Here is a 17,019-nt window from a genome sequence, read left to right on the forward strand (position 1 = left end):
TGCAATGACGAGAACCTTCTAGTGAATAGTCAATATTCAAGCATTATTTTTTATTTTCCAGCTTTGCTAATGGATACATCTTTATGGTATACAAAAGTTGCACATACTACTACGTTATGTTATATTTATACAATATTCATCTGTTGTTCTTTATTTATTTCATTGCTTCAGTCCCTCTAACTCTTATTTATCTGTTACACTGTCACTTTTGCAACTTATATAACATTGCTAGTAGTACACCTTTCTCCATCATTTATAGTAGTGTGAATTGAACACGGAAAATAGGTCCTGTAGAGCTCCGTCAGTTACTTCCCAAACCCACTTAGAACTTTATACCTTTGATCATCACCTTCTTCTTTCCATTACGAAGATCTAATCAGCTAATTTGCTATTAATTCCATGGGTTAGATTTTCTCTAGGGTGTGTTTTCTACCAAAAGTGAGTTAGGACAGGACCTATGCTTGCTGCTCCAACTCTGCCATTGCCCTAACTCATTTTCTTGGACCTGGGCTGGTAAACCACGCACACCGGGCTCCCATTAGGATCAATATAACTAAGAGGGACCCTGCCACTGCAGGAACCAAAATACAGCAATACTGCAATGGGACACTGCTGGAGACCCAGAAGAGGAGGGGCAAGCCAAAAGGGCTCCTAAGATCTGAAGATTTTTTTTTTAGACTTCATACTGAGTCAAGACCTAGAGGAAGTATGGTTTGGGGCCAAAGAAAAGGGATAGGTGGCTATATTGCTGCGCCATGTCCCAACAAAAGAGCCATCAGAAGGCCTTCCACTGCTTCCCAGGGACACCCACTATACTTCCCTGGTGGTGCCCGGAATCAGTGGCAGTATTGCTGGAAAGCAAGAAACTTTGCGCGGATTTCTAAGCCCACCTCCGTGACATCCGTTACATATGTCTAAGGTCAGCACTGGGGGTCCTCTTCACTGGATTTCCACCCTTTTATGCTGCTACACCCCTTCCTTTGGGTAGCATACTGAAGGAACATTCAGCCACAGGAGTCTTAACCACTTCAACCGTATGACACGTACTCCAATGCACCAAAATAATGGAGATCTTTTACTGAGATTTTTAAAAATCTGAATATTGACATTTTAGGTGTGAATTTTGGACCGGTAGCGCCACTGGAGACAGCACTACTGAAGTTAAACATCCTGCTGGGGATTTGCACTGCACTGCCAATGGCTTCCAGAACTCCTGGCGCTTCACCACCAGCTGGAGAATGGCACTCAGGCAGGTGCGCCTGCAAGCACCAGAGAAAATGGAACAGGGTGAGGTCATGATGCTACAGAGCTCGACCAGCTGATATGATGCCCATTTTCCAGATTTGGAGCACCCAGGTCCATTCAATGAATTTGCACATCACGCCACAAAGATCAAGCATTCAGCAGCACCAGCACTATTTAGAGGGCCAGTCAACAAGTTGCAGGTGAGTTGTTTGATTTACTTATGCTTGGACTGAGTTACTGGAATTGCTGTGCTTTTTTTCTGGAGTTGGTTTCAGAGTTGGTGCTTACAGTCAGCGAGTACAGAGGAATACCTGACCCAGGTTTGGGGACTATGGTTACAGCATTTCTGGTTCTGCAACAGGACCAGGAAATGGACCAGATGGGGAAGCTGTGTGAGGAAGGAGGAGGAGGAGGGCTCTACAAAGAAGGCTGTACACGCCTAGGATTTTCTTGTACCTACACCTGAGGCAACCCAGGTTCAATAAGGAGGTGGTCAGTAAAGTGTGCCACCTCTTTCAAACCGACCTGGAACCTCACACCAAGGCGAGGACAACTCTGCCTGTGACCATAAAGGTCACCATCACCCCCAATGTTTACATCTCACATTTGGGGAATGGGAGACATTAATACTTCCCAGTATGCCATCTAGGATAGCAGGATCCCAGTGACGCAGAGAGTACAATCGGCAGCACCCATGTATTTTTGCAGGCCCCCATGTCAATGGGGAGAGGCTTAGGAACTGCAAGATCTTCCATTCCTTAAATGTGCAGTTGGTGTGTGACCCTTCCTAGATCATCATTTTGGTGAATGCAGCTATGATGAATTCCTCCTATGCCAGTCGGCCCTAACCACTGTCTTCGGCCTTCCTAGAGGAACCAGAGGCTGGCTGCCCGGGGACAGGGGCTAATCTCTTTCTACATGGCTGGTGATTCCCCTCCACAATCCCAACACTTGAGTAGGGCAGGCCTGCAAGAAGCACTTGGAACAACACTTCTTATGCCTTGATCGCCCAGGAAGAACTGCATTCCAGTCCAGCCCAGAGTGGATCTTAAAGTTTGTGGTGGTTGGCTGCGCTCTATACAACTTCACCATTATGATGGTGCAGCCATCACCTCCAGGTTCCAGAGGCCAACTCAGTAGGAGAAGGAACAGGAGGAGGAACAGGAGGTGTCAGGGAGGAAGTATCCTGGACCCCTTGTAACCAGTGTGTGAGAGAGCAAATCATCAAGCTTCAATTTCAAAATATTAAGAGGATCAGATAGGGTAGATAGAGAGAAACTGTTTCTATTGGTTGAGGAGACTAGGACTAGAGGAGCATGGCCTAAAAATTAGAACGAGGCCTTTCAGCAGTGAAATTAGGAAACACTCATACACACAAAGAGTAGTAGAAGTTTGGAACTCTCTTTTGCAAGTGGCAATATGATGCTAGATCAATAGAAATTTTTAAATCTGAAATTAAGAGATTTTTGTTATCAGAAAGTATTCATGGTTATGAGGCAAAGGCAGGTATATGGAGTTAGGTCACATTATTCAATGGCAGGCTCAAGGGGCTGAATGGCCTTCTCTGGTTCTATGTTCCCATGAAACAACTTCTCCACACCAATTTACCATTGTTCACCCTTACATCCAGCTGAGATGCCCCATTATAGTGTTCCCTTAGCCACCAGCCAACAATAAAAGCCACCCACAAAAACCTCTCCATAACATCTTTTTCCAACAACATATCCAATTTTACAACAGCATGGTATCACTGAATCTTGGTGCCCTCCCCTTGGGCTGGTGCTCCATTTTTCTTCACGCTCAATTTTCGATATGTCTTTTGCAATCTTCACTTCTCCGGTACGGTTTCCCTTTAAGAGAGAAAGACTGCAATTAGGAGTTGAAGGCTAGCTGGACCAGATCCTGGCCTTGCATGCTCATAGGCCCTCCATTATGCACACAACCAGCCAGCAGTACATGTTGGCCTGGGCTGCACATCACAATCAAGTAGGCAAATGTGAAATTATTCATTTTGGCAGGAAGAATAAAAAGGAAGCTTATTATCTAAATGGTGACAGAATGCGGAGCTCTGAGATTCAGAGGGATCTGGTTGTCCTAGTGCACGAATCACAAAAGGTTAGTATTTAGGTAATTAGGAAAGCTAATAGAATGTTATCATTTATTGTGAGGAAAACTGATTACTAAAGTAGGGAGGATATGCTTCAGTTATACAGGGCACTGGTGAGACTACATCTGGAGTACTGTGTACAGTACTGGTCTCCTTATTTAAAGAAAGATGTAAATGCATTAAAAGCAGATCAGAGAAGGTTTACTAGACTAATACCAGGAATGGGCGGGTTGTCTCATGAGGAAAGGCTGGACAGGTTAGGCTTGTATCCGCTGAAATTTAAAAGAGTAAGAGGCGACTTAATTGAAACCTTTAACATCCTGAGGGGTCTTGATCGGGTGGATGTGGAGAGGATGTTTCCTCTTGTGGGAGAATCTAGAACCAGGGGTCACTGTTTAAAAATAAGGGGTTGCTCATTTAAGGCAGAGATAAGGAGGATTTTTTTCTCTCCGAGGGTTGTGAATCTTTGGAACTCTCTTCCTCAAAAGATGATGGAAGCAGAGTCTTTGAATATTTTTAAGGCAGAGCTGGATAGATTCCTGATTAACAAGGAGATGAAAGGTTATCGGCAGGAATGTGGGGTTGAGGTTACATTCAGATCAGCCATGATCATATTGAATGGCAGAGCAGGCTCGAGGGGCCGAGTGGCCGAGTGGCCTACTCCTGCTCCTATTTTGTATGTTCATATGTTTGTATGTAAATGAGGAGAAAGCACAGTATTTATGTGCTGCCTAGTTCCACAGTGACTGGCTTGGGCAGGTCGCAAATCACAACCCAATACCAAAATGGGGTAATCAAATTTTTATCCCTTTGTTTTCTTTATTTCAGTTAGTGGCAAAAAAGCCTGTTTTTTCCTGATTCATGATTTTATAATTATGTTTAAATTGCCCTGAAAATAGAATGCAAATCAATGGCCCATTAGCTGCTGTCAAGGTAATGTCAAGGTTATCCAGTGGTGCAACAACTTCAGGTAGATTAAACATCCAAAAGTTGCCATCTAAGTTGCATAGCTCTGCCTTCAGCTTCATAAAAAGTTCACCATTGAAATGCATTGAACAGTGTGAAATACAATATTTTCACAGGAGATGCGAAATAAACTCGCTGCAGAAAATTAGAGCTGGTCAGAGCTGACACAAGGAGCCTGTTTTAGAGTCATTTAAGGTCCACATATATTTAATTAAGCCTGCATTAGCTGCCAGAGACTCTTTTAATGATGTGTTAATTGTTAATTACCTCTAATGAACCGCTCTGGCACCAAAATTTAACTATTACAAGCATGAAGTCACGTTCCTTCAGGTTTTAATTGTTATTGGAGATTTTTAAAGTGTGAAATTTAAAATTACAATTTTTAAATCTTCTGTCTCTTTGTTCTCCCTCTTAATCCATTACATTTCTTTCTGCGCCTGATTCAACATTGAATCACTCTCTCTAATTTACACTTCCGTCTCAGTCCTTGTGCTGTTAATTTTTCAATCCTTCAATATGATAGGTTAAGGAGAAACATAGTTGCTTGCCCTGCTCACTCAGGTCCCTGGTGCCCATTTTTCCTTGCTGTGCCGTTATCAGCCTGCACATTCAGCAACTTGCCTTCCAAAATATCATCACAATTAAATGGCCAAGGGCAGATGCTGTTAGATTCACTCCTACAGCAAATTGTGGCTCATTGTATTTAACAGAAACAGTAGTATATCAAATAACTTAACTTTTGATATACATTAGCATTTTTGACAGTAATATGGTGGACTTAGATGATGGAAAATCTATTTCGTAAAATTATGTATTTATTCTTCATTTAGTTAATTGTTTTGACATGGAATTGATGTGAAAATTCCATTAGAGATTTCTCTTGGATGGCTCCCTTAATACTCCTCAATGTGTTGCCTGGCGATAGTCGTCTTGAATACAGTATGGCGTATAAATGTTCTTGATATGTAATTTCTTCTCACCTGATCAAAATAGTCAAAATAACATCAGCTACTGCTTTGTTTTATCACAAGAACACATTGCTATATTTCTGGTAGGTGGATTTGAAAAATAGGATGCAAAGGCATATAAATAATAGTTTTCTTGTCAATTTTTATTTGCCATTTCTCTCGTGGCCTGATTGTTAATTATTTCAGGCACCATGGTAGCATTATGATATACTTGTGCATATTGACTTGCGGTGCAGTCAGCCAGCATGTTTCATGACGCCACTTCCAGTATCAAGGGCTGGAAATGTCAGACAAATATTTAACTAATATAGAAACGTTTATTTTAGTTTGTTACGTTCCTAAATGAGATGTTATTAGCCTGAAGTATTGGTACATTAAAATACATTGTCAGCAACTGCAGGTTTTAAGTATTAGCTTTTGAAACAATTTGTGACAGCCTGCAATTCTCACAATATCAAAATGGGGTCCTGATTTTGCTATGACTATTGGAATGTTTATGTGTTTCTGTGTCTGTGTGAGTGTGAATTGGGAGATGGATGAATAAGCACACTTATAGTATCCACACTAGAAAATAAAAGTGAATTTAAAGAATTAAAATGTTCTGAATAAGAGTGTCTAACCCTTTGCGAGCGAATTATCTTTAAAAAAATCAAAAGAAAAAGAGTTGATCTACTGATTAGTGACTCTTTCATGTAGCTTCACAGAAACATTATGAGCGTATTTTACAGGGTGCTGTATTCCCTGCCCCCGCCCTCCCCCTCCCCCCAGCCCTGCTCCCACCACCACCGAATAAAAAATCAGTAGGAAGCCCGTCCATCAAGAAGCCAGCTGCCCCGCAGCCATTTTACACGGGAAGCTTTGTTAATTGCCTAATGTCGAGACTTCTGCCCTCAGCTCGGGAGAAAGTCCCACTTTAGAGAGCTGCCAGCCAATCCGATTGGCCAGCAACTCTGCATTCCCAGCAATGCCAGGTTTGAGCCTGGCCACTGCTGAGAACACAGACAGTTCCCGAAAAAGAGGAAATTATGCAGCTGGACTTCGAGGTAATTTTAGGATATTGATGGGTCCTGGCTGGCAGGTCCCAGTAGGGGGATGAGAGGGGTGGGGCTGGGTTTGAGAGGCTGGGGTGGAGAAGGTTTAAAGGGGGGTATGAACTATAGGGTAGATTGTAATAAACTTGGATTACTGGGCAGGTTTCTTGTAAGAAACAGTAAACTTTATTTACAGACTCCTGATGAGGCTACATGGTTGTTCCAAAACCAAGGCTGGAAAGCTCTGTCCCCTCAGATTCCCCACGCTTAGGGCTGATTCATCACATGATCTCCATAACAGTAAGAAATGGTTCAACTTACAATTACTACACTCCTTCCTCTTTAACTTTGTTTTACAGCCTTTATTTGCAAGAATATCTTAACCCATATATACAGATCATGCCATTAGAAATTTAGACTTTGAGGAGGTTTTTGAATTCGGGTAGAGTGACGCAACTCTACAACTGGAGATTCTTCTATTGGATCGACTTGCACAGGAACTGCAGCATCAAGGACATTCTGAGACAATGGCAGTTCAGAATTATTTACTTCAACAGAGACATCAGTATGTCTATTCTTTGTTGATCTAGCACCTCAGGGGTTGAAGTTTCGCTATGATTTCAGGTGCATTAACTGGTTGTTGGAGGGTTTCTCAACGTCTGAAATGATCCACATGTTTCCTAACAATCCTGTTTTGCACTTCTATTTGATAAGATACTCATTTGTGGACTGAGGGCATTTGCATTTGCTATGTGCACACGTGGACAGTGCATAAAAGTGCACTCTTATGCCGACAAAATTAAAGGCCATCTTTGAATTCTAATGGAGGCTATTGGTGAGATTGCCTTGTTTTCACGAAACAGCCCTAACAGTGGTTTGTGATCTAACACTATGGTGAAGTGTCGCCCACGCAAATATTGATGGAAATTTTTTACTCCAGAAACGATAGATAAGCCCTCTTTTTCAATTTATGAGTAACCTTTCTCGGCTGCAGGAAGAGTTCTGGATAAAGATCCATCCTCCATCTTATGTGACAGTACTGCTCCCACTCCATAGGGAGGTGCATCACAAGTGAGTATCAATTCATTAGATGGGTCATAGCGCACTAGCAGACATGAGGAGTGTAACAGCTTCTTGACCCTTATGTAGGCTTCCTCTTGCTGTGCCTTCCAGGACCATTTGTGTTTCTTCTTCAATAATAAGTGTAAAGGGGCTAACACTGTAGATAGATTAGGCAAGAATCGATCATAATGGTTTACCATGCCCAAAAAAGACTTGGGGCAGAATTTTTAGTTTGACTTGCAGGGGGGCAGGCCCTGCACATCCGCGCGTAAAATTACGAACGGTGACATCGGGTGAGCGTCCTGATGTCACGCGCGCCATCGTGATATTTCGCTGGGCGGGCGCGCAATGAAGTTCGACGCGCCCCCGCCATTAATTAACGGGCTAGTTAAGGCCCTTAATTCGTCAATCGACGCCGATTTTTAGGCGCCCGTGTGATCTTTGGGTCGGCGCACGGGCATAACGGGCAGGCCGGTAAGAGACTTTTCTATGAACCTCATTCACGGCCGGGATAAGAGGGCTCAGTGGGGTTGTCAGTCTGCTTTGTGGAGTATTTATTGGAGAAAGTATTTTAGACCTGCCTGTGTAATCTGCAGCAGTTCAGAATGAATTCCAGCAGCTTTCTGTGTACACTGAACCTTCAGGTCAGCACTCTACAGTCAGTTATCTTTATTGGGCCTGCAGCTTTCTGGAGGCCTCCCCTTAGCCCAGGTATGGGTTCTGACATGGAGGCAGTTCCTCTGAGGAGGAAGGGAGGGCTAGAATGAGGAGGAGGCCAGGAGTGCACATTCAGCCTCCAGGGGAGCCACTTTTGGGAGTACAGGCGCAGGCACAAGGGGTGCAGGGCAAAGAGGTAGTCCAAGGCAGGGGGGGCTGCTGAAGACGCCACTATCCTGCTGCCAGGGTATACAGGCGGAGAAGCAGCTACCTCAATATGACTGAGGTGCAGTGCCGAAGGAGGCTCCGACTGTCAAGGGAGTCAATCACCTCCATCTGTCAAATGATAGGCCCTGAGATCTCCCCTGACTGTGTAGGTGGACACCCCATGCCAGTGGCTCTGAAGGTCACAGTTGGCCTCAACCTCTATGCCTCTGGCTCCTTCCAGGGCTCATTAGATGATCTTTGCGGTGTCTCTCAATCAGCTGTCCACACTTGTGTCAAGCAGATCACAGACGCTCTGTTCAGGCATGCATTGACCTTCACCCACTTCTGCTGGGACCAGGCAAGCCATGCACAGTGAGCCAGAGGCTTCGCGGCCATTGCTGGCTTCTTCCACTTCCAGGGTACAATAGACTGCACACATGTGGCCATCAAGGCACCCGATGCCTTCGTGAACAGGAAGGGCTTCCACTCCATGAACGTGCAGATAGTGTGTGATCACAGGGTGCTGATTCTACAAGTCTGTGCAAGGTATGCAGGCAGCTCCCATGACGCCTACATCCTCAGACACTCCCAGGTGCCGGGGATCTTCAGTGTTCCGGCTCGGCTTGATGGATGGCTGCTGGGTGATGAGGGCTATCCCCTCAGAAGGTGGCTCATGACGCCTCTCCGACATCCAATATCACAAGTTGAGCAGTGGTACAATAGGAGCCATGCCTCCACAAGGGCTGTGGTGGAGAGAGCCATCGGTTTTCTCAAGATGTGCTTCCGATGCCTGGACCAGGGGGCACACTCCAGTACCCCCCAGATCGTGGTTGGTGATAGTTGTTGCATGTTGCGCTCTACACAATCTTGCACTGGAAAGGGGGGACGCAGTGGATGATGAAGGCATTGACGCAGTGTCTGCAGCTGCACACGATGAGTCCAGCACTGATTCTGAGGATGAGCAAGCACAGGGGAATGCTGAGGGGGTAGACGCTAACCCGAGCATACTCCAGGGAGGCAGGGACACCCGGGGGGGCTTTAATCCGACAAACCTTCAGCTAGCACAACACAAATGGATCAGCAGGACCAGCCTTGCCTGGCGCTTCCATACTTGGCACCGAAGTGCTAAATCTGCCAGGTCATCAGCAGGAACTATGGGCCTTGGGCATAAACCTGAATGTTCAAACAAACACTCATGACATTTCTCTTAAACATACACATGCAGAACAAAGGAACCACCCTCAGCCATGGTCTCACATCTGATTTTTATTCTAAACATCAGATGTTCTCACAATTCCAAAACAAAATGTTAAGCAAGCAAAAAAAATTATAAGGGTCTAATCTTGGGCCAACACAAAAGCACCAGTGAGAAACCCGTGGTGTGCCTAATGTGCCTTATGCTTTCATTTATGGGTGCTACGTCTTGGTGCTGTCCCATCGCTTGGAGTGGCAACTGAGACAGCCTGCTGACTCTGCTGTCCTGTTGGCCTCGATGACCTTGGCGGTCGTTCTCTGGCCTGTGGAGCCTGTGCTGGGCCCGCCTGGAAGGGATTTGCCAGTTGCACAGCTGGCAGCTCCCCAGTCGTCGCAACCTCACAGGATGAAGTGGTCACTGGGAGAGGGGTGGAGGAGCTGGTGGCCTCATCCGGAGCGCCGTGAGAGGAACCCGCAGATATGACAGGCAGCTGCTGCTCCGACATGAGGTCGCCTCAGACCTACCTGCTCACTGTGGATGGATGGGCAACGAGCTGGGAAGCTTGAAGCCCACACCATCTCCCACATTGGCACTGACCAGCTGTGGCCACTGGTGCTGTGAGGGCTTGCAGGTCCGAGCATAACCCCAGGGGGACCTGATTGTTCTCCTGGAGGCGCCTCTCCACAAGAGTTGCCACTCTCTCCATGGAGGAAGCATGACGCTCTGCCATGAGGCTCATTGCATCAGTGATGCTCCACGTGAACTCCTCCACCACAGGCACCAAGGGAAGCATAGCCTCATGTATCACACCCAGATGCTCCCGCGCACCCTGCCGCTTGTCCTGCAGCTGCTGCATCGCGGACGACTCCAGAGGCACATCATCAGGCACCGACTGAGCATGTGCCTGGTTCCCTGCCGACCTCTGGCTGCTGGCGCCATCGGCACTCTCTGTCTCTGCCAGCTCCTCCAGCAATTGTGAAGTGCCCTTTCCACTGTGCCCTGGGACTTTAGCCGATGTTCCAATGCCCACCGAGGTACTAGTATCTGCGCTGGTGCCTGCCTCGCAGAAATGGTGTGATGCAGGTGATACCTGAGGGCCCTCAGGTGTGAGAGGGGGCATCTGCTGCTTCTCCTCCCGGCCAGGCTCTGATGATGCTGAAATGAACAACAAGGACAGTGGATCAGTTAGCGTGCACACAGTGACAAACTTCATCCCTTTACCCCTGGCTCATTATGCTCTCAACCTTCCAGAACCAATGGACACAAATATTGGAGGGGTGACAAGTAGTGAGGAGGATGGTCTTACATTACAGGTGGATATAGGCGGGCTGGTCAGATGGCCTAAGGAATGCCAAATGGAATGTTATGTGGATAAGTGTGAGGTGATGCACTTGGGCAGGACAAACAGGGCACCGGAATACACAATGAATGGTAGGACCTTGGGAAGTAACGAGGATCAGAGGGACCTTGGTGTGCATGTCAACTGGTCCCTTAAGGTAGCGGGCAGGTACATAAGGTATTTAAGAAGGCAAATGTCATACTTGCATTTATTAGCTGAGGAATAGAATATAGGAGTAGGGAGGTAATGCTCCAAGTGCAGAAAATGCTGCCTTGGCCACAGCTATAGTTCTGCGTGTAGTTCTGAAATGCGCTTCACGGGAGGCATGTGATCAGAGTGGAGAGAGTGCAGAGGTCGTTGACCAGAATGCTGGCTGGGCTGGAGAGTTTGATTTATGGGCAGAGATAGCATAGACTGGGGTTATTTCCCCTGGAGCAGAGGAGATTGAGGGTGACATGATTGAGGTGTATAAACTTATGAGGGGCATAGATAGAGTCAATAGAAAGGAACTTTTCCCCTTGGCGGAGGGATCAGTAACCAGGTGGCATAGATGTAAGGGGGCATGAGGTTTACAGGGGATCTAATGAGCAACTTTTGCACACAGAGGGTGGTGGGAATCTGGAACTCACTGCCTAAAAGTGTGGTAGAGGCAGAAACCCTCCTAACATGTAACAAGTATTTGGATGTGCACTTGCCATGCCATGGCATACAAGGCTATGGGCCTAGTGCTGGAAAATGGGATTAGAAGACTTAGGAACGTGTTTGACCCGCGCATCCCCGAAGGGCCGAAGGACCTTTTTCTATGATCCACACCTCTGACTCTATCACTCTGTGACCGAGCAATGTTGCAACAATAACACATTTAACAATCATCAGTGCTATGAATGTTGGGGGGACATTGCGGATCTCGCTGTTGGCCTCAAATACCTGGCCGTTCCACCTCAGCCTCACCGACACCAGTTGACCTGGGTGCGTGGCGCCTCTCAAGCTCCAGGGCCTCCTGCTTGAAGCGGCTTAACATGAGGAGGTGAGCCTGGCCGCCTCCTGTCCTCGAACGCTCCGAGGCATTATGAGCATTCTTCTCCTGAGAAAGAGAGAGCACCATTGCATCAGGATCCACATATATTTTAAGCTTGAAGTTCTTTGATTTTCACTAACTCACCTCGAAATACTCTCTCATATTTTTTCAGCAACTCTGGAATTCCTCCTGTCCTGACCTGAAAAATTTCTGACCAGTTTTATTTGATTTATTTCAACCAATCATGGCCCAGAAAGCTAGGTCCTTCTGTTACAATTATTAGCAGCGGAGCTGTCTGTTGCCAGGAGGATACAGGTACAGAGGTGATGCCTTTCACCTGTATTCCTTCTCCTGTATATGTTTTTAATTGAACAGCGGTTTTCTCCAAACTCAATGGCTGGGTACCTTCTCTGAGGTTTTTAAAGATGTGTTCCCCCACTACTGTGGTCGATGCTCCTGTGTCAACCTCCATGACTGGAGGCTTCCCATTTACTTGAAGGGTAATGGCGATTGGTTCCATTTTCCTGGCCTTCAGATTGTGTAGAGAATAGATATCAGTATCAGCAGCTTCTGGTTCATCTTGTACACTTCTTTCAACTTGACCTGCTGTGTGAATGGCTGTCTTGATCTCACCCTGCATTGTTTTACAACATGCCCTTTTTTGTGATAGTAGTGGCATTCTGCCTCTTTAAATCTGTATGCTTTGGGTACACGATTACCCCACATCGGTAACACTTTTACTTCTGGATTACTGGTGAGCTGCTTCCAGCATTTTATTTTGTTTTTCTAGTAGTAGGGACCGTGTCCCACTTCACTGTAACCCCTTTGATCTTCATGCCAGGCCCGGTGGCAGGTTCCCACCTTACCGGCAGAACGGCACCATGTTGCACACTCTGCAAAGCCTGCGAGTCCCTCTCAGTACTCTCCATTGCTAGCGCTATCTCCATGGTGCGCTTCAGGTCTATATCAACTTTTGCAAGCAAATGGCACTGAATGGCATCGTTGTTTATGGCGCAAACCAAACTATCTCGCAATGTCGTTTAAAGTATCACTGAAGTCACAGAGCTCTTAACTATTTTAACTTCACAATGTACATTGCGATTGACTCACTTCAGAGTTAAACTTCAATCTTTGCATGATCACCAAGGGTTTAGCCTGAAAATGTCCTTTCATAAGGTCTACTAGTTCGGTGAAGGATCTGGAATTTGTCGTGTTCGGAGCCATCAAGCTACAGATTAGGTTATACGTTTTGCTCCTGCAGACACTTAGGAGAATTGCCTTCTGTTTCTCCTCCGCCATTCTTTCGTTAGTCATAAAGTAGAAACCTAATTGCTCAATGTACTGACTCCAGTCCTCAACGGATGAGTTGTACTGGTCAATTCTGCCAAAGAGAGGCATTACTGGTGAGTATACTTTTCTTTTTTCCCTTAAAAAATCAAAATACCGGCATGCTATCCACCTGCCATGCATCTCCCCCTGCCATGAGTAAAATAGCAGCAGAGGTGGAATGAGGCATTTAAGTTGCCATTAATTGGTCACTTAAGGACCCCACCAGGCCCAAGGGCAGGCAGACTGACTGACACCTCCCCCGCACAAGGTAAAATGGGATTCAGGTCAAGGCTGGGCTGTAAGATAATGGGAAGGCCACGCGCTGCATGGTGTGAGTTCACCCGCCTTCAAATATGCTGTGGAGGGGGGAGGGGGGGTATAATATCCAGCCCTGTGAATATTTAACTGTCTCTACAAAACTCACACCACTGCAATTAAGCCAATTCTGTTTTAAACTTCAGTTGCTGCTCCTGCAACTCTTCGTGGGGTAAATACCCATAAGAGCAAAGGATAGATTTTGCAATTCAGAAGCTATGTGTTCACTTGTCGATCTTCCTAGCAAGGTTCAGGGAGAAGAGAATTCCTGCATTTGAGGGCATCATGACAACTTCCAATAATTATGGCATTCATATGAATTTTTATTTGCATCAGGTCACATGCAAATTGGACATTCAGCAGGTTTGAGTGGATTATCCATAGAAGCATTCAAAGCTGTGTCCCCACTCCATAATATGGAGCCCAAAACTGTGGCAAACGCTCCAACTGCAGTCTTAACAAGATTTACCATTCCACGGCATCTTTTATTTCTTGCTATAAAATTCAGTATTCCATTTAATTTTTTATGGTCTTATTCACTTGAGATGCTTTCTTTAATGTCTTGTCAACCTGCACCCCAAAACCTTTTGTTCTTTCATATCACCTGGCATTCTATTCGAAGTATAATTAATTATTTTTTAATTGATATGTACCACCTCACATTGAGTGACATAAAATTCCATCTGTCGCTTTTTTGCCCATTCTGCGAACTTATCAATAGCATCTTGCAGCTTCCTTTGGCCCTCAGCATTATTTTGTGCCTCCTACTTATTGTCGGCAGGTGACTGTTCCTTGTAGCCTCATAACCAAATCATGATGTAGATAGTGAACAAAATGGACAGAACACTGTTGGGCAATGTTACCCACTTCCAACCATTCTGAGAAATTGCCCTCTCCATTTCCTCCTTTCCAATCAGCTTTTACTCCAATTTGGTATGGTCCAACTAATTCTGTACCCTTTAATCTGCTCTAACAATACCCTGAGTGTAACCTTGTTAGAAGCTTTTTAAAAGTCTATGTGCACCATATCAGTTAACTCTGCAAAGAACTGTATGGGCAGAATTTTCTGGCTGGCCGGGGGGGAGAGCGGAGCAGGAGTGGGTGTGGACCTGATCGCCACTCATGATCAGCTCCGTGCTGCCATTTTACGCAGTCTGGCCAATTAAGGCCCACCCAGCGTACTTCACGACTCCTGTGCATAGCGGGAGTGGGCAGGCGGCGGCGGGCACGCTCAGCCCGCCAAGTCCAATGGTGACCCGGCGGCCTGTATAAAGGACGGCCTGGCAGCCTTGGAAAGGCTGCTCGCAATGGTTGGGCGAAGGGCTCTGCAGAGGGGCAATGGAGGTTATGCAAGTCTGGAGAGTAGTCCATCAGGGCAGACCAGGCCAGAGGGTAGGGCGGGGGGAGTGTGCCTTTCCTTTTTCCAATGAATGCCTTGCTGCCCTCCTCAAGGAGGTGGCAGCATGGCGGGAGGTGCTGGCTCCCCAGGATGGGAGGAGGAGGCCCCCCCCACATGACGAAACGTGCCTGGGAGGAGGTGGCGGAGGTGGTGAATTCCCGCGTCGTGGTGCGGCACACCTGGATCCTGTGTCGCAAGTGCTTCAAAGGCTTGTTGTGCTCTGGAAGGGTGAGGACAATGTTGGTATTGGTCACTTAACCCAGCAGGTTGGCTTTCCCCCCCACTGCACCCCCCTGACCACCCCCCCACCCCCAAAGTCTGAGTGTAGTGTCTGTATTGAATCATTGACGGCATGTGTCCTTCGCTGGGTGGGCCAGCCAATATTGCCCATGCCAAGGTCAGCCTGAGAGGGTGGTGAAGAGATGGGTTCTGCGCCCGCAACATGTGGTACACTGAGACCCACATGACTGCTCTGGGGGCAACCTGGAGGAGCTGCACCTAGGCGCAGTGCTTGATCTCCAGGACATGTCCAAGTCAGGGTGATGACATGCTGGGAGGGGAGCTTCAAGGTGGCGTGACTACGAACCATCTGCTGCCCTCTGCACTCCACGTGCTTGCGCCTCCTTGCTATGGAAGGATATACCGTGTGGTGCCTAACGTAATGTAGGCAGCATGTGGCCAAGGGGGGGTGGGGGTGGGGGGGAACAGGCCTAGCACCTTTGTGTGAGTGTTCGACAGCAGCGGGGTGAGGAGGCACTGGAGCCCTGCAATGCCCCACTCTGGTTGGGGTGGGCCATGCACGAAGAGAATCCAGGTACAATTTGCACTAATTAATGCTTGTCTGTCATTTTCAGGAGAAGAATGCTCATAATGCGGCAGAGCATGCGAGGACCGGTAGCAGCCAGGCACAGATCGCCATTTTCAGCTGGTTTGAGCAGGAGGCCCTGGATTTGGAGAGGCGCCATGTGCCCAGGTCCATTGGTGTTGGTGAGGCTGGGGTGCCAAGGCCAAGTATTTATGTCCAGCAGTGAGGTCAGCATTGTTCTCCCAACAGCCATGGCAGTGCTGAATGTTAAATGATTTAATTTTGCAACATGGCTTGACCATTGCTTATGGAAGGATGAGCGCATAATGATCCGGGGGACAGGGATACACATTGTCATTGTCTCCACGTTAACTGATTCAATGTCCTTGTTCTTCCTTTCAGCATCAGTGGAGCAGGGTCAGGAAGAGGAGCAGCAGGCTCCGCCTCTCACACCTGAGGGCCCTGAAGCCTCACCAGCATCACACCATCTCTGCCAGGCAGGCACCAGCGCAGATACTAGCACCTCGGTGGAAGTTAGAACATTGGCTAGTGTCCCGGGGCACAGTGGTGAGGGTACTTCACAGTCGCTGGAGGAACTGGCAGAGACAGACAGACCCCATGGTGCCAGTAGTCGGAGGACTGTAGGGGACCAGGCACATGCTCAGTCGGTGCCTGATGATGTGCCTCTGGAGTCGTCTGCGATACGGCAAATGCAGGAAATGCGGCCGGGGTTGCGGTAGCATCTGGGGGAGATACATGAGGCTATGCTTGGCTTGGTGTCCATGGTGGAGGAGTTTAAGCGGACTCCTGCCGAAGCAATGAGCCACATGTTCGAGCACCATGCGTCCTCCATGGGGAGAGCGGCGACTCTCGTGGAGAGGCTCCTCCAAGAGACCCATCAGGGCTCCCTGGGGATGCACTCTGACCAGCAAGACCTCACATCAGCACTGAACCTCAGCTGGTCAGTGCCAGTGTGGGAGATGGTCTGGGCACCATGTTTCCCAGCTCTGTGCCCATCCATCCACAGTGAGCAAGGAGGTCCGAAGCGACCTCACGTTGGTGCAGCAGCTGCCTGGCTTCTCTGCGGGCACCTCTCAGGGCGCTCCGGATGAGGGCGGCAGCTCCTCCGCCCCTCTCCCAGTGACTGTAGCATCCGGCGAGGCTGTGACGACTGGGGAGATGCCAATAGTGGAACTGGCAGATCCCTTCCACGTGGGCCCAGCACAGGCTCCACGGTCCAGAGGACAACCGCCAAGGTCATCGAGGCCAACAGGACAGCAGAGTCAGCAGGTTGTCTCAGATGCCACACCCAACGAGGGGGCAGCACCAAGATGTAGCACCCGGAAACGTAAACACAAGGCACCTTAGGCACACCA

The 17,019-nt window shown here is 47.5% G+C and overlaps 1 long non-coding RNA gene across 2 annotated transcripts in view; it reads right to left on the reverse strand.

The window, feature by feature from the left end:
• Positions 1-353: 353 nt before the first annotated feature.
• LOC144678925 (uncharacterized) overlaps positions 354-17,019 on the reverse strand; it is a 64,348-nt gene continuing 47,682 nt past the window's right edge. Inside the window, exon 4 of one of the 2 annotated variants that reach the window (XR_013576216.1) lies at positions 354-3,095. This is a non-coding gene — a long non-coding RNA (uncharacterized LOC144678925). Of the gene's footprint in view, positions 3,096-5,016; positions 5,299-17,019 lie in introns of those variants that run through there. The other variant, XR_013576217.1, reaches the window with a different exon arrangement.

This window comes from Cetorhinus maximus, chromosome 3, assembly GCF_964194155.1.
Source record: "Cetorhinus maximus chromosome 3, sCetMax3.hap1.1, whole genome shotgun sequence".
Classification (NCBI taxonomy): domain Eukaryota; kingdom Metazoa; phylum Chordata; class Chondrichthyes; order Lamniformes; family Cetorhinidae; genus Cetorhinus; species Cetorhinus maximus.